This window comes from Symphalangus syndactylus, chromosome 16 (genome assembly GCF_028878055.3).
Source record: "Symphalangus syndactylus isolate Jambi chromosome 16, NHGRI_mSymSyn1-v2.1_pri, whole genome shotgun sequence".
NCBI classification, from domain to species: Eukaryota; Metazoa; Chordata; class Mammalia; order Primates; family Hylobatidae; genus Symphalangus; species Symphalangus syndactylus.
Window position 1 is genome coordinate 7,780,473 of NC_072438.2, and position 21,725 is coordinate 7,802,197.

A 21,725-nucleotide genomic window follows, 5' to 3' on the forward strand; every position below is an offset into this window, starting at 1 on the left:
CTTGCATTTTCTACAGAAAGAGTGTTCAGAACTGCGCAATCAAAAGTATGGTTTAACTCTGTTAGCTTAATGAACATATCAGAAATAAGTTTCACACAATGCTTCTGTGTAGTTTTTATTTGAAGATATTATTTTTCCCAATAGAGGCCTCTTAGCGCTCAGAATGTCCAATTGCAGTTTCTACAGAAAGAGTGTTTCAGAAAGGCTCAATCAAAAGTAAGGTTCAACTCTGTTAGTTGAATGCACAGAACAGAAAGAAGTTTCATACAATGCTTCTGTGCAGTTTATATTTGAACATATTCATTTTTCCACTATTACCCACTTAGCGCTACGAATGTCCAGTTGCATTTTCTACAGACAGAGTGTTTCAAAACTGCTCAATCAAAAGTATGGTTTAACTCTGTTAGCTGAATGCTCAGATCAGAAAGAAGTTTCACAGAATGCTTCTGTGTAGTTTATATTTGAATATATTCCTTTTTCCACTACTACTCTCTTAGCGCTCCAAATGTCCAGTTGCATTTTCTACAGAAAGAGTGTTCAGATCTGCTCAATCAAAAGTATGGTTTAACTCTGTTAGCTGAATGCACAGATCAGGAATAAGTTTCACCGAATGATTCTGTGTAGCTTATATTTGAAGACATTCATTTTTCCACTATTACCCTCTTAGCGCTCCGAATCTCCACTTGCATTTTCTACAAAAAGAGTGTTTCATAACTGCTCAATCAAAAATATGTTTTATCTCTGTTAACTGAATTTACAGATCAGAAATAAGTTTCACAGAGTGCATCTGTGTAGTTTTTATTTGAAGATATTCTTTTTCCCAATGTAGGCCTCTTAGCGCTTAGCATGTCCAATTGCAGTTTCTACAGAAAGAGTGTTTCAGAACGGCTCAATGAAAAGTAAGGTTCAACTCTGTTAGTTGAATGCACAGAACAGAAAGAATTTTCACAGAATGCTACTGTGTAGTTTATATTTGAATATATTCCTTTTTCCACTATTACCCTCTTAGCGCTCCGAATGTCCACTTGCATTTTCTACAGAAAGAGTGTTCAGAACTGCGCAATCAAAAGTATGGTTTAACTCTGTTAGCTTAATGAACATATCAGAAATAAGTTTCACACAATGCTTCTGTGTAGTTTTTATTTGAAGATATTATTTTTCCCAATAGAGGCCTCTTATCGCTCAGAATGTAAAATTGCAGTTTCTGCAGAAAGAGTGTTTCAGAAAGGCTCAATCAAAAGTAAGGTTCAACTCTGTTATTTGAATGCACAGAACAGAAAGTAGTTTCATACAATGCTTCTGTGTAGTTTATATTTGAACATATTCTTTTTTCCACTATTACCCACTTAGCGCTACGAATGTCCAGTTGCATTTTCTACAGACAGAGTGTTTCAAAACTGCTCAATCAAAAGTATGGTTTAACTCTGTTAGCTGAATGCTCAGATCAGAAAGAAGTTTCACAGAATGCTTCTGTGTAGTTTATATTTGAATATATTCCTTTTTCCACTACTACGCTCTTAGCGCTCCAAATGTCCAGTTGCATTTTCTACAGAAAGAGTGTTCAGATCTGCTCAATCAAAAGTATGGTTTAACTCTGTTAGCTGAATGCACAGATCAGGAATAAGTTTCACCGAATGATTCTGTGTAGTTTATATTTGAAGACATTCATTTTTCCACTGTTACCCACTTAGCGCTCCGAATCTCCACTTGCATTTTCTACAAAAAGAGTGTTTCATAACTGCTCAATCAAAAATATGTTTTATATCTGTTAACTGAATTTACAGATCAGAAATAAGTTTCACAGAATGCATCTGTGTAGTTTTTATTTGAAGATATTCTTTTTCCCAATGTAGGCCTCTTAGCGCTTAGCATGTCCAATTGCAGTTACTACAGAAAGAGTGTTTCAGAACGGCTCAATCAAAAGTAAGGTTCAACTCTGTTAGTTGAATGCACAGAACAGAAAGAATTTTCACAGAATGCTACTGTGTAGTTTATATTTGAATATATTCCTTTTTCCACTATTACCCTCTTAGCGCTCCGAATGTCCACTTGCATTTTCTACAGAAAGAGTGTTCAGAACTGCGCAATCAAAAGTATGGTTTAACTCTGTTAGCTTAATGAACATATCAGAAATAAGTTTCACACAATGCTTCTGTGTAGTTTTTATTTGAAGATATTATTTTTCCCAATAAAGGCCTCTTAGCGCTCAGAATGTCCAATTGCAGTTTCTACAGAAAGAGTGTTTCAGAAAGGCTCAATCAAAAGTAAGGTTCAACTCTGTTAGTTGAATGCACAGAACAGAAAGTAGTTTCATACAATGCTTCTGTGCAGTTTATATTTGAACATATTCATTTTTCCACTATTACCCACTTAGCGCTACGAATGTCCAGTTGCATTTTCTACAGACAGAGTGTTTCAAAACTGCTCAATCAAAAGTATGGTTTAACTCTGTTAGCTGAATGCTCAGATCAGAAAGAAGTTTCACAGAATGCTTCTGTGTAGTTTATATTTGAATATATTCCTTTTTCCACTACTACTCTCTTAGCGCTCCAAATGTCCAGTTGCATTTTCTACAGAAAGAGTGTTCAGATCTGCTGAATCAAAAGTATGGTTTAACTCTGTTAGCTGAATGCACAGATCAGGAATAAGTTTCACCGAATGATTCTGTGTAGTTTATATTTGAAGACATTCATTTTTCCACTATTACCCTCTTCGCGCTCCGAATCACCACTTGCATTTTCTACAAAAAGAGTGTTTCATAACTGCTCAATCAAAAATATGTTTTATCTCTGTTAACTGAATTTACAGATCAGAAATAAGTTTCACAGAGTGCATCTGTGTAGTTTTTATTTGAAGATATTCTTTTTCCCAATGTAGGCCTCTTAGCGCTTAGCATGTCCAATTGCAGTTTCTACAGAAAGAGTGTTTCAGAACGGCTCAATGAAAAGTAAGGTTCAACTCTGTTAGTTGAATGCACAGAACAGAAAGAATTTTCACAGAATGCTACTGTGTAGTTTATATTTGAATATATTCCTTTTTCCACTATTACCCTCTTAGCGCTCCGAATGTCCACTTGCATTTTCTACAGAAAGAGTGTTCAGAACTGCGCAACCAAAAGTATGGTTTAACTCTGTTAGCTTAATGAACATATCAGAAATAAGTTTCACACAATGCTTCTGTGTAGTTTTTATTTGAAGATATTATTTTTCCCAATAGAGGCCTCTTAGCGCTCAGAATGTAAAATTGCAGTTTCTACAGAAAGAGTGTTTCAGAAAGGCTCAATCAAAAGTAAGGTTCAACTCTGTTATTTGAATGCACAGAACAGAAAGAAGTTTCATACAATGATTCTGTGTAGTTTATATTTGAACATATTCTTTTTTCCACTATTACCCACTTAGCGCTACGAATGTCCAGTTGCATTTTCTACAGACAGAATGTTTCAAAACTGCTCAATCAAAAGCATGGTTTAACTCTGTTAGCTGAATGCTCAGATCAGAAAGAAGTTTCACAGAATGCTTCTGTGTAGTTTATATTTGAATATATTCCTTTTTCCACTACTACTCTCTTAGCGCTCCAAATGTCCAGTTGCATTTTCTACAGAAAGAGTGTTCAGATCTGCTCAATCAAAAGTATGGTTTAACTCTGTTAGCTGAATGCACAGATCAGAAAGAAGTTTCACAGAATGATTCTGTGTAGTTTATATTTGGAGACATTCCTTTTTCCACTATTACCCTCTTAGCGCTCCGAATCTCCACTTGCATTTTCTACAGAAAGAGTGTTTCAGAACGGCTCAAACAAAACTAAGGTTCAACTCCTTTAGTTGAACAAACCGAACAGAAAGAAGTTTCACACAATTCTTTACAATGATTCTGTGTAGTTTATATTTGAACATATTCTTTTTTCCACTATTACCCACTTAGCGCTACGAATGTCCAGTTGCATTTTCTACAGACAGAATGTTTCAAAACTGCTCAATCAAAAGCATGGTTTAACTCTGTTAGCTGAATGCTCAGATCAGAAAGAAGTTTCACAGAATGCTTCTGTGTAGTTTATATTTGAATATATTCCTTTTTCCACTACTACTCTCTTAGCGCTCCAAATGTCCAGTTGCATTTTCTACAGAAAGAGTGTTCAGATCTGCTCAATCAAAAGTATGGTTTAACTCTGTTAGCTGAATGCACAGATCAGAAAGAAGTTTCACAGAATGATTCTGTGTAGTTTATATTTGGAGACATTCCTTTTTCCACTATTACCCTCTTAGCGCTCCGAATCTCCACTTGCATTTTCTACAGAAAGAGTGTTTCAGAACGGCTCAAACAAAACTAAGGTTCAACTCCTTTAGTTGAACAAACCGAACAGAAAGAAGTTTCACACAATTCTTCTGTGTAGTTTTTATTTGTAGACATTCTTTTTCCCAATATAGGCCTCTTAGCGATCAGAATGTCCAATTGCAGTTTCTACAGAAAGAGTGTTTCAGAACGGCTCAATCAAAAGTAAGGTTCAACTCTGTTAGTTGAATGCACAGAACAGAAAGAAGTTTCATACAATGCTTCTGTGTAGTTTATATTTGAACATATTCTTTTTTCCACTATTACCCACTTAGTGCTACGAATGTCCAGTTGCATTTTCTACAGACAGAGTGTTTCAAAACTGCTCAATCAAAAGTATGGTTTAACTCTGTTAGCTGAATGCTCAGATCAGAAAGAAGTTTCACAGAATGCTTCTGTGTAGTTTATATTTGAATATATTCCTTTTTCCACTACTACCCTCTTAGCGCTCCGAATCTCCACTTGCATTTTCTACAGAAAGAGTGTTTCAGAACGGCTCAATCAAAAGTATGGTTTAACTCTGTTAGCTGAATGCACAGATCAGAAAGAAGTTTCACCGAATGATTCTGTGTAGTTTTTGTTTGTAGACATTCTTTTTCCCAATATAGGCCTCTTAGCGCTCCGAATCTCCACTTGCATTTTCTACAAAAAGAGTGTTTCATAACTGCTCAATCAAAAATATGTTTTATCTCTGTTAACTGAATTTACAGATCAGAAATAAGTTTCACAGAATGCATCTGTGTAGTTTTTATTTGAAGATATTCTTTTTCCCAATGTAGGCCTCTTAGCGCTTAGCATGTCCAATTGCAGTTTCTACAGAAAGAGTGTTTCAGAACGGCTCAATCAAAAGTCAGGTTCAACTCTGTTAGTTGAATGCACAGAACAGAAAGTATTTTCACAGAATGCTACTGTGTAGTTTATATTTGAATATATTCCTTTTTCCACTATTACCCTCTTAGCGCTCCGAATGTACACTTGCATTTTCTACAGAAAGAGTGTTCAGAACTGCGCAATCAAAAGTATGGTTTAACTCTGTTAGCTTAATGAACATATCAGAAATAAGTTTCACAAAATGCTTCTGTGTAGTTTTTATTTGAAGATATTTTTTTTCCCAATAGAGGCCTCTTAGCGCTCAGAATGTCCAATTGCAGTTTCTACAGAAAGAGTGTTTCAGAAAGGCTCAATCAAAAGTAAGGTTCAACTCTGTTAGTTGAATGCACAGAACAGAAAGAAGTTTCATACAATGCTTCTGTGTAGTTTATATTTGAACATATTCTTTTTTCCACTATTACCCACTTAGCGCTACGAATGTCCAGTTGCATTTTCTACAGACAGAGTGTTTCAAAACTGCTCAATCAAAAGTATGGTTTAACTCTGTTAGCTGAATGCTCAGATCAGAAAGAAGTTTCACAGAATGCTTCTGTGTAGTTTATATTTGAATATATTGCTTTTTCCACTACTACACTCTTAGCGCTCCAAATGTCCAGTTGCATTTTCTACAGAAAGAGTGTTCAGATCTGCTCAATCAAAAGTATGGTTTAAATCTGTTAGCTGAATGCACAGATCAGAAAGAAGTTTCACAGAATGATTCTGTGTAGTTTATATTTGGAGACATTCCTTTTTCCACTATTACCCTCTTAGCGCTCCGAATCTCCACTTGCATTTTCTACAGAAAGAGTGTTTCAGAACGGCTCAAACAAAACTAAGGTTCAACTCTTTTAGTTGAACAAACAGAACAGAAAGAAGTTTCACACAACTCTTCTGTGTAGTTTTTATTTGTAGACATTCTTTTTCCCAATATAGGCCTCTTAGCGCTCAGAATGTCCAATTGCAGTTTCTACAGAAAGAGTGTTTCAGAACGGCTCAATCAAAAGTAAGGTTCAACTCTGTTAGTTGAATGCACAGAACAGAAAGAAGTTTCATACAATGCTTCTGTGTAGTTTATATTTGAACATATTCTTTTTTCCACTATTACCCACTTAGTGCTACGAATGTCCAGTTGCATTTTCTACAGACAGAGTGTTTCAAAACTGCTCAATCAAAAGTATGGTTTAACTCTGTTAGCTGAATGCTCAGATAAGAAAGAAGTTTCACAGAATGCTTCTGTGTAGTTTATATTTGAATATATTCCTTTTTCCACTACTACCCTCTTAGCGCTCCGAATCTCCACTTGCATTTTCTACAGAAAGAGTGTTTCAGAACGGCTCAATCAAAACTAAGGTTCAACTCTTTTAGTTGAACAAACAGAACAGAAAGAAGTTTCACACAATTCTTCTGTGTAGTTTTTATTTGTAGACATTCTTTTTCCCAATATAGGCCTCTTAGCGCTCAGAATGACCAATTGCAGTTTCTACAGAAAGAGTCTTTCAGAACGGCTCAATCAAAAGTAAGGTTCAACTCTGTTAGTTGAATGCACAGAACAGAAAGAAGTTTCATACAATGCTTCTGTGTAGTTTATATTTGAACATATTCTTTTTTCCACTATTACCCACTTAGCGCTACGAATGTCCATTTGCATTTTCTACAGACAGAGTGTTTCAAAACTGCTCAATCAAAAGTATGGTTTAACTCTGTTAGCTGAATGCTCAGATCAGAAAGAAGTTTCACAGAATGCTTCTGTGTAGTTTATATTTGAATATATTCCTTTTTCCATTAATACGCTCTTAGCACTCCAAATGTCCAGTTGCATTTTCTACAGAAAGAGTGTTCAGATCTGCTCAATCAAAAGTATGGTTTAACTCTGTTAGCTGAATGCACAGATCAGGAATGAGTTTCACCGAATGATTCTGTGTAGTTTATATTTGAAGACATTCCTTTTTCCACTATTACCCTCTTAGCGCTCCGAATCTCCACTTGCATTTTCTACAAAAAGAGTGTTTCATAACTGCTCAATCAAAAATATGTTTTATGTCTGTTAACTGAATTTACAGATCAGAAATAAGTTTCACAGAATGCATCTGTGTAGTTTTTATTTGAAGATATTCTTTTTCCCAATGTAGGCCTCTTAGCGCTTAGCATGTCCAATTGCAGTTACTACACAAAGAGTGTTTCAGAACGGCTCAATCAAAAGTAAGGTTCAACTCTGTTAGTTGAATGCACAGAACAGAAAGAATTTTCACAGAATGCTACTGTGTAGTTTATATTTGAATATATTCCTTTTTCCACTATTACCCTCTTAGCGCTCCGAATGTCCACTTGCATTTTCTACAGAAAGAGTGTTCAGAACTGCGCAATCAAAAGTATGGTTTAACTCTGTTAGCTTAATGAACATATCAGAAATAAGTTTCACACAATGCTTCTGTGTAGTTTTTATTTGAAGATATTATTTTTCCCAATAGAGGCCTCTTAGCGCTCAGAATGTCCAATTGCAGTTTCTACAGAAAGAGTGTTTCAGAAAGGCTCAATCAAAAGTAAGGTTCAACTCTGTTAGTTGAATGCACAGAACAGAAAGAAGTTTCATACAATGCTTCTGTGCAGTTTATATTTGAACATATTCATTTTTCCACTATTACCCACTTAGCGCTACGAATGTCCAGTTGCATTTTCTACAGACAGAGTGTTTCAAAACTGCTCAATCAAAAGTATGGTTTAACTCTGTTAGCTGAATGCTCAGATCAGAAAGAAGTTTCACAGAATGATTCTGTGTAGTTTATATTTGAATATATTCCTTTTTCCACTACTACTCTCTTAGCGCTCCAAATGTCCAGTTGCATTTTGTACAGAAAGAGTGTTCAGATCTGCTCAATCAAAAGTATGGTTTAACTCTGTTAGCTGAATGCACAGATCAGGAATGAGTTTCACCGAATGATTCTGTGTAGTTTATATTTGAAGACATTCCTTTTTCCACTATTACCCTCTTAGCGCTCCGAATCTCCACTTGCATTTTCTACAAAAAGAGTGTTTCATAACTGCTCAAGCAAAAATATGTTTTATCTCTGTTAACTGAATTTACAGATCAGAAATAAATTTCACAGAATGCATCTGTGTAGTTTTTATTTGAAGATATTCTTTTTCCCAATGTAGGCCTCTTAGCGCTTAGCATGTCCAATTGCAGTTTCTACAGAAAGAGTGTTTCAGAACGGCTCAATCAAAAGTAAGGTTCAACTCTGTTAGTTGAATGCACAGAACAGAAAGTATTTTCACAGAATGCTACTGTGTAGTTTATATTTGAATATATTCCTTTTTCCACTATTACCCTCTTAGCGCTCCGAATGTACACTTGCATTTTCTACAGAAAGAGTGTTCAGAACTGCGCAATCAAAAGTATGGTTTAACTCTGTTAGCTTAATGAACATATCAGAAATAAGTTTCACAAAATGCTTCTGTTTAGTTTTTATTTGAAGATATTATTTTTCCCAATAGAGGCCTCTTAGCGCTCAGAATTTCCAATTGCAGTTTCTACAGAAAGAGTGTTTCAGAAAGGCTCAATCAAAAGTAAGGTTCAACTCTGTTAGTTGAATGCACAGAACAGAAAGAAGTTTCATACAATGCTTCTGTGTAGTTTATATTTGAACATATTCTTTTTTCCACTATTACCCACTTAGCGCTACGAATGTCCAGTTGCATTTTCTACAGACAGAGTGTTTCAAAACTGATCAATCAAAAGTATGGTTTAACTCTGTTAGCTGAATGCTCAGATCAGAAAGAAGTTTCACAGAATGCTTCTGTGTAGTTTATATTTGAATATATTCCTTTTTCCACTACTACTCTCTTAGCGCTCCAAATGTCCAGTTGCATTTTCTACAGAAAGAGTGTTCAGATCTGCTCAATCAAAAGTATGGTTTAAATCTGTTAGCTGAATGCACAGATCAGAAAGAAGTTTCACAGAATGATTCTGTGTAGTTTATATTTGGAGACATTCCTTTTTCCACTATTACCCTCTTAGCGCTCCGAATCTCCACTTGCATTTTCTACAGAAAGAGTGTTTCAGAACTGCTCAAACAAAACTAAGGTTCAACTCTTTTAGTTGAACAAACAGAACAGAAAGAAGTTTCACACAATTCTTCTGTGTAGTTTTTATTTGTAGACATTCTTTTTCCCAATATAGGCCTCTTAGCGCTCAGAATGTCCAATTGCAGTTTCTACAGAAAGAGTGTTTCAGAATGGCTCAATCAAAAGTAAGGTTCAACTCTGTTAGTTGAATGCACAGAACAGAAAGAAGTTTCATACAATGCTTCTGTGTAGTTTATATTTGAACATATTCTTTTTTCCACTATTACCCACTTAGTGCTACGAATGTCCAGTTGCATTTACTACAGACAGAGTGTTTCAAAACTGCTCAATCAAAAGTATGGTTTAACTCTGTTAGCTGAATGCTCAGATCAGAAAGAAGTTTCACAGAATGCTTCCGTGTAGTTTATATTTGAATATATTCCTTTTTCCACTACTACCCTCTTAACGCTCCGAATATCCACTTGCATTTTCTACAGAAAGAGTGTTTCAGAACGGCTCAATCAAAACTAAGGTTCAACTCTTTTAGTTGAACAAACAGAACAGAAAGAAGTTTCACACAATTCTTCTGTGTAGTTTTTATTTGTAGACATTCTTTTTCCCAATATAGGCCTCTTAGCGCTCAGAATGTCCAATTGCAGTTTCTACAGAAAGAGTCTTTCAGAACGGCTCAATCAAAAGTAAGGTTCAACTCTGTTAGTTGAATGCACAGAACAGAAAGAAGTTTCATACAATGCTTCTGTGTAGTTTATATTTGAACATATTCTTTTTTCCACTATTACCCACTTAGCGCTACGAATGTCCAGTTGCATTTTCTACAGACAGAGTGTTTCAAAACTGCTCAATCAAAAGTATGGTTTAACTCTGTTAGCTGAATGCTCAGATCAGAAAGAAGTTTCACAGAATGCTTCTGTGTAGTTTATATTTGAATATATTACTTTTTCCACTACTACGCGCTTAGCGCTCCAAATGTCCAGTTGCATTTTCTACAGAAAGAGTGTTCAGATCTGCTCAATCAAAAGTATGGTTTAACTCTGTTAGCTGAATGCACAGATCAGGAATAAGTTTCACCGAATGATTCTGTGTAGTTTATATTTGAAGACATTCATTTTTCCACTGTTACCCTCTTAGCGCTCCGAATCTCCACTTGCATTTTCTACAAAAAGAGTGTTTCATAACTGCTCAATCAAAAATATGTTTTATATCTGTTAACTGAATTTACAGATCAGAAATAAGTTTCACAGAATGCATCTGTGTAGTTTTTATTTGAAGATATTCTTTTTCCCAATGTAGGCCTCTTAGCGCTTAGCATGTCCAATTGCAGTTACTACAGAAAGAGTGTTTCAGAACGGCTCAATCAAAAGTAAGGTTCAACTCTGTTAGTTGAATGCACAGAACAGAAAGAATTTTCACAGAATGCTACTGTGTAGTTTATATTTGAATATATTCCTTTTTCCACTATTACCCTCTTAGCGCTCCGAATGTCCACTTGCATTTTCTACAGAAAGAGTGTTCAGAACTGCGCAATCAAAAGTATGGTTTAACTCTGTTAGCTTAATGAACATATCAGAAATAAGTTACACACAATGATTCTGTGTAGTTTTTATTTGAAGATATTATTTTTCCCAATAGAGGCCTCTTAGCGCTCAGAATGTCCAATTGCAGTTTCTACAGAAAGAGTGTTTCAGAAAGGCTCAATCAAAAGTAAGGTTCAACTCTGTTAGTTGAATGCACAGAACAGAAAGAAGTTTCATACAATGCTTCTGTGCAGTTTATATTTGAACATATTCATTTTTCCACTATTACCCACTTAGCGCTACGAATGTCCAGTTGCATTTTCTACAGACAGAGTGTTTCAAAACTGCTCAATCAAAAGTATGGTTTAACTCTGTTAGCTGAATGCTCAGATCAGAAAGAAGTTTCACAGAATGCTTCTGTGTAGTTTATATTTGAATATATTCCTTTTTCCACTACTACTCTCTTAGCGCTCCAAATGTCCAGTTGCATTTTCTACAGAAAGAGTGTTCAGATCTGCTCAATCAAAAGTATGGTTTAACTCTGTTAGCTGAATGCACAGATCAGAAAGAAGTTTCACAGAATGATTCTGTGTAGTTTATATTTGGAGACATTCCTTTTTCCACTATTACCCTCTTAGCGCTCCGAATCTCCACTTGCATTTTCTACAGAAAGACTGTTACAGAACGGCTCAATCAAAACTAAGTTTCAACTCTTTTAGTTGAACAAACCGAACAGAAAGAAGTTTCACACAATTCTTCTGTGTAGTTTTTATTTGTAGACATTCTTTTTCCCAATATAGGCCTCTTAGCGCTCAGAATGTCCAATTGCAGTTTCTACAGAAAGAGTGTTTCAGAACGGCTCAATCAAAAGTAAGGTTCAACTCTGTTAGTTGAATGCACAGAACAGAAAGAAGTTTCATACAATGCTCCTGTGTAGTTTATATTTGAACATATTCTTTTTTCCACTATTACCCACTTAGCGCTACGAATGTCCAGTTGCATTTTCTACAGACAGAGTGTTTCAAAACTGCTCAATCAAAAGTATGGTTTAACTCTGTTAGCTGAATGCTCAGATCAGAAAGAAGTTTCACAGAATGCTTCTGTGTAGTTTATATTTGAATATATTCCTTTTTCCACTACTACGCTCTTAGGTCTCCAAATGTCCAGTTGCATTTTCAACAGAAAGAGTGTTCAGATCTGCTCAATCAAAAGTATGGTTTAACTCTGTTAGCTGAATGCACAGATCAGAAAGAAGTTTCACCGAATGATTCTGTGTAGTTTATATTTGAAGACATTCCTTTTTCCACTATTACCCACTTAGCGCTCCGAATCTCCACTTGCATTTTCTACAAAAAGAGTGTTTCATAACTGCTCAATCAAAAATATGTTTTATCTCTGTTAACTGAATTTACAGATCAGAAATAAGTTTCACAGAATGCATCTGTGTAGTTTTTATTTGAAGATATTCTTTTTCCCAATGTAGGCCTCTTAGCGCTTAGCATGTCCAATTGCAGTTTCTACAGAAAGAGTGTTTCAGAACGGCTCAATCAAAAGTAAGGTTCAACTCTGTTAGTTGAATGCACAGAACAGAAAGTATTTTCACAGAATGCTACTGTGTAGTTTATATTTGAATATATTCCTTTTTCCACTATTACCCTCTTAGCGCTCCTAATGTACACTTGCATTTTCTACAGAAAGAGTGTTCAGAACTGCGCAATCAAAAGTATGGTTTAACTCTGTTAGCTTAATGAACATATCAGAAATAAGTTTCACAAAATGCTTCTGTGTAGTTTTTATTTGAAGATATTTTTTTTCCCAATAGAGGCCTCTTAGCGCTCAGAATGTCCAATTGCAGTTTCTACAGAAAGAGTGTTTCAGAAAGGCTCAATCAAAAGTAAGGTTCAACTCTGTTAGTTGAATGCACAGAACAGAAAGAAGTTGCATACAATGCTTCAGTGTAGTTTATATTTGAACATATTCTTTTTTCCACTATTACCCACTTAGAGCTACGAATGTCCAGTTGCATTTTCTACAGACAGAGTGTTTCAAAACTGCTCAATCAAAAGTATGGTTTAACTCTGTTAGCTGAATGCTCAGATCAGAAAGAAGTTTCACAGAATGCTTCTGTGTAGTTTATATTTGAATATATTCCTTTTTCCACTACTACTCTCTTAGCGCTCCAAATGTCCAGTTGCATTTTCTACAGAAAGAGTGTTCAGATCTGCTCAATCAAAAGTATGGTTTAAATCTGTTAGCTGAATGCACAGATCAGAAAGAAGTTTCACAGAATGATTCTGTGTAGTTTATATTTGGAGACATTCCTTTTTCCACTATTACCCTCTTAGCGCTCCGAATCTCCACTTGCATTTTCTACAGAAAGAGTGTTTCAGAACGGCTCAAACAAAACTAAGGTTCAACTCTTTTAGTTGAACAAACAGAACAGAAAGAAGTTTCACACAATTCTTCTGTGTAGTTTTTATTTGTAGACATTCTTTTTCCCAATATAGGCCTCTTAGCGCTCAGAATGTCCAATTGCAGTTTCTACAGAAAGAGTGTTTCAGAACGGCTCAATCAAAAGTAAGGTTCAACTCTGTTAGTTGAATGCACAGAACAGAAAGAAGTTTCATACAATGCTTCTGTGTAGTTTATATTTGAACATATTCTTTTTTCCACTATTACCCACTTAGTGCTACGAATGTCCAGTTGCATTTTCTACAGACAGAGTGTTTCAAAACTGCTCAATCAAAAGTATGGTTTAACTCTTTTAGCTGAATGCTCAGATCAGAAAGAAGTTTCACAGAATGCTTCTGTGTAGTTTATATTTGAATATATTCCTTTTTCCACTACTACCCTATTAGCGCTCCGAATCTCCACTTGCATTTTCTACAGAAAGAGTGTTTCAGAACGGCTCAATCAAAACTAAGGTTCAACTCTTTTAGTTGAACAAACAGAACAGAAAGAAGTTTCACACAATTCTTCTGTGTAGTTTTTATTTGTAGACATTCTTTTTCCCAATATAGGCCTCTTAGCGCTCAGAATGTCCAATTGCAGTTTCTACAGAAAGAGTCTTTCAGAACGGCTCAATCAAAAGTAAGGTTCAACTCTGTTAGTTGAATGCACAGAACAGAAAGAAGTTTCATACAATGCTTCTGTGTAGTTTATATTTGAACATATTCTTTTTTCCACTATTACCCACTTAGCGCTACGAATGTCCAGTTGCATTTTCTACAGACAGAGTGTTTCAAAACTGCTCAATCAAAAGTATGGTTTAAATCTGTTAGCTGAATGCTCAGATCAGAAAGAAGTTTCACAGAATGCTTCTGTGTAGTTTATATTTGAATATATTCCTTTTTCCACTACTACGCTCTTAGCGCTCCAAATGTCCAGTTTCATTTTCTACAGAAAGAGTGTTCAGATCTGCTCAATCAAAAGTATGGTTTAACTCTGTTAGCTGAATGCACAGATCAGGAATAAGTTTCACCGAATGATTCTGTGTAGTTTATATTTGAAGACATTCATTTTTCCACTGTTACCCTCTTAGCGCTCCGAATCTCCACTTGCATTTTCTACAAAAAGAGTGTTTCATAACTGCTCAATCAAAAATATGTTTTATATCTGTTAACTGAATTTACAGATCAGAAATAAGTTTCACAGAATGCATCTGTGTAGTTTTTATTTGAAGATATTCTTTTTCCCAATGTAGGCCTCTTAGCGCTTAGCATGTCCAATTGCAGTTACTACAGAAAGAGTGTTTCAGAACGGCTCAATCAAAAGTAAGGTTCAACTCTGTTAGTTGAATGCACGGAACAGAAAGAATTTTCACAGAATGCTACTGTGTAGTTTATATTTGAATATATACCTTTTTCCACTATTAACCTCTTAGCGCTCCGAATGTCCACTTGCATTTTCTACAGAAAGAGTGTTCAGAACTGCGCAATCAAAAGTATGGTTTAACTCTGTTAGCTTAATGAACATATCAGAAATAAGTTTCACACAATGCTTCTGTGTAGTTTTTATTTGAAGATATTATTTTTCCCAATAGAGGCCTCTTAGCGCTCAGAATGTCCAATTGCAGTTTCTACAGAAAGAGTGTTTCAGAAAGGCTCAATCAAAAGTAAGGTTCAACTCTGTTAGTTGAATGCACAGAACAGAAAGAAGTTTCATACAATGCTTCTGTGCAGTTTATATTTGAACATATTCATTTTTCCACTATTACCCACTTAGCGCTACGAATGTCCAGTTGCATTTCCTACAGACAGAGTGTTTCAAAACTGCTCAATCAAAAGTATGGTTTAACTCTGTTAGCTGAATGCTCAGATCAGAAAAAAGTTTCACAGAATGCTTCTGTGTAGTTTATATTTGAATATATTCCTTTTTCCACTACTACTCTCTTAGCGCTCCAAATGTCCAGTTGCATTTTCTACAGAAAGAGTGTTCAGATCTGCTCAATCAAAAGTATGGTTTAACTCTGTTAGCTGAATGCACAGATCAGGAATAAGTTTCACCGAATGATTCTGTGTAGTTTATATTTGAAGACATTCATTTTTCCACTGTTACCCTCTTAGCGCTCCGAATCTCCACTTGCATTTTCTACAAAAAGAGTGTTTCATAACTGCTCAATCAAAAATATGTTTTATATCTGTTAACTGAATTTACAGATCAGAAATAAGTTTCACAGAATGCATCTGTGTAGTTTTTATTTGAAGATATTCTTTTTCCCAATGTAGGCCTATTAGCGCTTAGCATGTCCAATTGCAGTTACTACAGAAAGAGTGTTTCAGAACGGCTCAATCAAAAGTAAGGTTCAACTCTGTTAGTTGAATGCACAGAACAGAAAGAATTTTCCCAGAATGCTACTGTGTAGTTTATATTTGAATATATTCCTTTTTCCACTATTACCCTCTTAGCGCTCCGAATGTCCACTTGCATTTTCTACAGAAAGAGTGTTCAGAACTGCGCAATCAAAAGTATGGTTTAACTCTGTTAGCTTAATGAACTTATCAGAAATAAGTTTCACACAATGCTTCTGTGTAGTTTTTATTTGAAGATATTATTTTTCCCAATAGAGGCCTCTTAGCGCTCAGAATGTCCAATTGCAGTTTCTACAGAAAGAGTGTTTCAGAAAGGCTCAATCAAAAGTAAGGTTCAACTCTGTTAGTTGAATGCACAGAACAGAAAGAAGTTTCATACAATGCTTCTGTGCAGTTTATATTTGAACATATTCATTTTTCCACTATTACCCACTTAGCGCTACGAATGTCCAGTTGCATTTTCTACAGAAAGAGTGTTCAGATCTGCTCAATCAAAAGTATGGTTTAACTCTGTTAGCTGAATGCACAGATCTGAAAGATGTTTCACAGAATGATTCTGTGTAGTTTATATTTGGAGACATTCCTTTTTCCACTATTACCCTCTTAGCGCTCCGAATCTCCACTTGCATTTTCTACAGAAAGACTGTTACAGAACGGCTCAATCAAAACTAAGTTTCAACTCTTTTAGTTGAACAAACCGAACAGAAAGAAGTTTCACACAATTCTTCTGTGTAGTTTTTATTTGTAGACATTCTTTTTCCCAATAGAGGCCTCTTAGCGCTCAGAATGTCCAATTGCAGTTTCTACAGAAAGAGTGTTTCAGAACGGCTCAATCAAAAGTAAGGTTCAACTCTGTTAGTTGAATGCACAGAACAGAAAGAAGTTTCATACAATGCTTCTGTGCAGTTTATATTTGAACATATTCTTTTTTCCACTATTACCCACTTAGTGCTACGAATGTCCAGTTGCATTTTCTACAGACAGAGTGTTTCAAAACTGCTCAATCAAAAGTATGGTTTAACTCTGTTAGCTGAATGCTCAGATCAGAAAGAAGTTTCACAGAATGCTTCTGTGTAGTTTATATTTGAATATATTCCTTTATCCACTACTACGCTCTTAGCGCTCCAAATGTCCAGTTGCATTTTCTACAGAAAGAGTGTTCAGATCTGCTCAATCAAAAGTATGGTTTAACTCTGTTAGCTGAATGCACAGATCAGGAATAAGTTTCACCGAATGATTCTGTGTAGTTTATATTTCAAGACATTCATTTTTCCACTGTTACCCTCTTAGCGCTCCGAATCTCCACTTGCATTTTCTACAAAAAGAGTGTTTCATAACTGCTCAATCAAAAATATGTTTTATATCTGTTAACTGAATTTACAGATCAGAAATAAGTTTCACAGAATGCATCTGTGTAGTTTTTATTTGAAGATATTCTTTTTCCCAATGTAGGCCTCTTAGCGCTTAGCATGTCCAATTGCAGTTACTACAGAAAGAGTGTTTCAGAACGGCTCAATCAAAAGTAAGGTTCAACTCTGTTAGTTGAATGCACAGAACAGAAAGAATTTTCACAGAATGCTACTGTGTAGTTTATATTTGAATATATTCCTTTTTCCACTATTACCCTCTTAGCGCTCCGAATGTCCACTTGCATTTTCAACAGAAAGAGTGTTCAGAACTGCGCAATCAAAAGTATGGTTTAACTCTGTTAGCTTAATGAACATATCAGAAATAAGTTTCACACAATGCTTCTGTGTAGTTTTTATTTGAAGATATTATTTTTCCCAATAGAGGACTCTTAGCGCTCAGAATGTCCAATTGCAGTTTCTACAGAAAGAGTGTTTCAGAAAGGCTCAATCAAAAGTAAGGTTCAACTCTGTTAGTTGAATGCACAGAACAGAAAGAAGTTTCATACAATGCTTCTGTGCAGTTTATATTTGAACATATTCATTTTTCCACTATTACCCACTTAGCGCTACGAATGTCCAGTTGCATTTTCTACAGACAGAGTGTTTCAAAACTGCTCAATCAAAAGTATGGTTTAACTCTGTTAGCTGAATGCTCAGATCAGAAAGAAGTTTCACAGAATGCTTCTGTGTAGTTTATATTTGAATATATTACTTTTTCCACTACTACTCTCTTAGCGCTCCAAATGTCCAGTTGCATTTTCTACAGAAAGAGTGTTCAGATCTGCTCAATCAAAAGTATGGTTTAACTCTGTTAGCTGAATGCACAGATCAGAAAGAAGTTTCACAGAATGATTCTGTGTAGTTTATATTTGGAGACATTCCTTTTTCCACTATTACCCTCTTAGCGCTCCGAATCTCCACTTGCATTTTCTACAGAAAGACTGTTACAGAACGGCTCAATCAAAACTAAGTTTCAACTCTTTTAGTTGAACAAACCGAACAGAAAGAAGTTTCACACAATTCTTCTGTGTAGTTTTTATTTGTAGACATTCTTTTTCCCAATATAGGCCTCTTAGCGCTCAGAATGTCCAATTGCAGTTTCTACAGAAAGAGTGTTTCAGAACGGCTCAATCAAAAGTAAGGTTCAACTCTGTTAGTTGAATGCACAGAACAGAAAGAAGTTTCATACAATGCTTCTGTGCAGTTTATATTTGAACATATTCTTTTTTCCACTATTACCCACTTAGTGCTACGAATGTCCAGTTGCATTTTCTACAGACAGAGTGTTTCAAAACTGCTCAATCAAAAGTATGGTTTAACTCTGTTAGCTGAATGCTCAGATCAGAAAGAAGTTTCACAGAATGCTTCTGTGTAGTTTATATTTGAATATATTCCTTTTTCCACTACTACCCTCTTAGCGCTCCGAATCTCCACTTGCATTTTCTACAGAAAGATTGTTTCAGAACGGCTCAATCAAAACTAAAGTTCAACTCTTTTAGTTGAACAAACAGAACAGAAAGAAGTTTCACACAATTCTTCTGTGTAGTTTTTATTTGTAGACATTCTTTTTCCCAATATAGGCCTCTTAGCGCTCAGAATGTCCAATTGCAGTTTCTACAGAAAGAGTCTTTCAGAACGGCTCAATCAAAAGTAAGGTTCAACTCTGTTAGTTGAATGCACAGAACAGAAAGAAGTTTCATACAATGCTTCTGTGTAGTTTATATTTGAACATATTCTTTTTTCCACTATTACCCACTTAGCGCTACGAATGTCCAGTTGCATTTTCTACAGACAGAGTGTTTCAAAACTGCTCAATCAAAAGTATGGTTTAACTCTGTTAGCTGAATGCTCAGATCAGAAAGAAGTTTCACAGAATGCTTCTGTGTAGTTTATATTTGAATATATTCCTTTTTCCACTACTACGCTCTTAGCGCTCCAAATGTCCAGTTGCATTTTCTACAGAAAGAGTGTTCAGATCTGCTCAATCAAAAGTATGGTTTAACTCTGTTAGCTGAATGCACAGATCAGGAATATGTTTCACCGAATGATTCTGTGTAGTTTATATTTGAAGACATTCATTTTTCCACTGTTACCCCCTTAGCGCTCCGAATCTCCACTTGCATTTTCTACAAAAAGAGTGTTTCATAACTGCTCAATCAAAAATATGTTTTATATCTGTTAACTGAATTTACAGATCAGAAATAAGTTTCACAGAATGCATCTGTGTAGTTTTTATTTGAAGATATTCTTTTTCCCAATGTAGGCCTCTTAGCGCTTAGCATGTCCAATTGCAGTTACTACAGAAAGAGTGTTTCAGAACGGCTCAATCAAAAGTAAGGTTCAACTCTGTTAGTTGAATGCACAGAACAGAAAGAATTTTCACAGAATGCTACTGTGTAGTTTATATTTGAATATATTCCTTTTTCACTATTACCCTCTTAGCGCTCCGAATGTCCACTTGCATTTTCTACAGAAAGAGTGTTCAGAACTGCGCAATCAAAAGTATGGTTTAACTCTGTTAGCTTAATGAACATATCAGAAATAAGTTTCACACAATGCTTCTGTGTAGTTTTTATTTGAAGATATTATTTTTCCCAATAAAGGCCTCTTAGCGCTCAGAATGTCCAATTGCAGTTTCTACAGAAAGAGTGTTTCAGAAAGGCTCAATCAAAAGTAAGGTTCAACTCTGTTAGTTGAATGCACAGAACAGAAAGAAGTTTCATACAATGCTTCTGTGCAGTTTATATTTGAACATATTCATTTTTCCACTATTACCCACTTAGCGCTACGAATGTCCAGTTGCATTTTCTACAGACAGAGTGTTTCAAAACTGCTCAATCAAAAGTATGGTTTAACTCTGTTAGCTGAATGCTCAGATCAGAAAGAAGTTTCACAGAATGCTTCTGTGTAGTTTATATTTGAATATATTCCTTTTTCCACTACTACTCTCTTAGCACTCCAAATGTCCAGTTGCATTTTCTACAGAAAGAGTGTTCAGATCTGCTCAATCAAAAGTATGGTTTAACTCTGTTAGCTGAATGCACAGATCAGGAATAAGTTTCACCGAATGATTCTGTGTAGTTTATATTTGAAGTCATTCATTTTTCCACTATTACCCTCTTAGCGCTCCGAATCTCCACTTGCATTTTCTACAAAAAGAGTGTTTCATAACTGCTCAATCAAAAATATGTTTTATCTCTGTTAACTGAATTTACAGATCAGAAATAAGTTTCACAGAGTGCATCTGTCTAGTTTTTATTTGAAGATATTCTTTTTCCCAATGTAGGCCTCTTAGCGCTTAGCATGTCCAATTGCAGTTTCTACAGAAAGAGTGTTTCAGAACGGCTCAATGAAAAGTAAGGTTCAACTCTGTTAGTTGAATGCACAGAACAGAAAGAATTTTCACAGAATGCTACTGTGTAGTTTATATTTGAATATATTCCTTTTTCCACTATTACACTCTTAGCGCTCCGAATGTCCACTTGCATTTTCTACAGAAAGAGTGTTCAGAACTGCGCAATCAAAAGTATGGTTTAACTCTGTTAGCTTAATGAACATATCAGAAATAAGTTTCACACAATGCTTCTGTGTAGTATTTATTTGAAGATATTATTTTTCCCAATAGAGGCCTCTTAGCGCTCAGAATGTAAAATTGCAGTTTCTACAGAAAGAGTGTTTCAGAAAGGCTCAATCAAAAGTAAGGTTCAACTCTGTTATTTGAATGCACAGAACAGAAAGAAGTTTCATACAATGCTTCTGTGTAGTTTATATTTGAACATATTCTTTTTTCCACTATTACCCACTTAGCGCTACGAATGTCCAGTTGCATTTTCTACAGACAGAGTGTTTCAAAACTGCTCAATCAAAAGTATGGTTTAACTCTGTTAGCTGAATGCTCAGATCAGAAAGAAGTTTCACAGAATGCTTCTGTGTAGTTTATATTTGAATATATTCCTTTTTCCACTACTACGCTCTTAGCGCTCCAAATGTCCAGTTGCATTTTCTACAGAAAGAGTGTTCAGATCTGCTCAATCAAAAGTATGGTTTAACTCTGTTAGCTGAATGCACAGATCAGGAATAAGTTTCACCGAATGATTCTGTGTAGTTTATATTTGAAGACATTCATTTTTCCACTGTTACCCTCTTAGCGCTCCGAATCTCCACTTGCATTTTCTACAAAAAGAGTGTTTCATAACTGCTCAATCAAAAATATGTTTTATATCTGTTAACTGAATTTACAGATCAGAAATAAGTTTCACAGAATGCATCTGTGTAGTTTTTATTTGAAGATATTCTTTTTCCCAATGCAGGCCTCTTAGCGCTTAGCATGTCCAATTGCAGTTACTACAGAAAGAGTGTTTCAGAACGGCTCAATCAAAAGTAAGGTTCAACTCTGTTAGTTGAATGCACAGAACAGAAAGAATTTTCACAGAATGCTACTGTGTAGTTTATATTTGAATATATTCCTTTTTCCACTATTACCCTCTTAGCGCTCCGAATGTCCACTTGCATTTTCTACAGAAAGAGTGTTCAGAACTGCGCAATCAAAAGTATGGTTTAACTCTGTTAGCTTAATGAACATATCAGAAATAAGTTTCACACAATGCTTCTGTGTAGTTTTTATTTGAAGATATTATTTTTCCCAATAAAGGCCTCTTAGCGCTCAGAATGTCCAATTGCAGTTTCTACAGAAAGAGTGTTTCAGAAAGG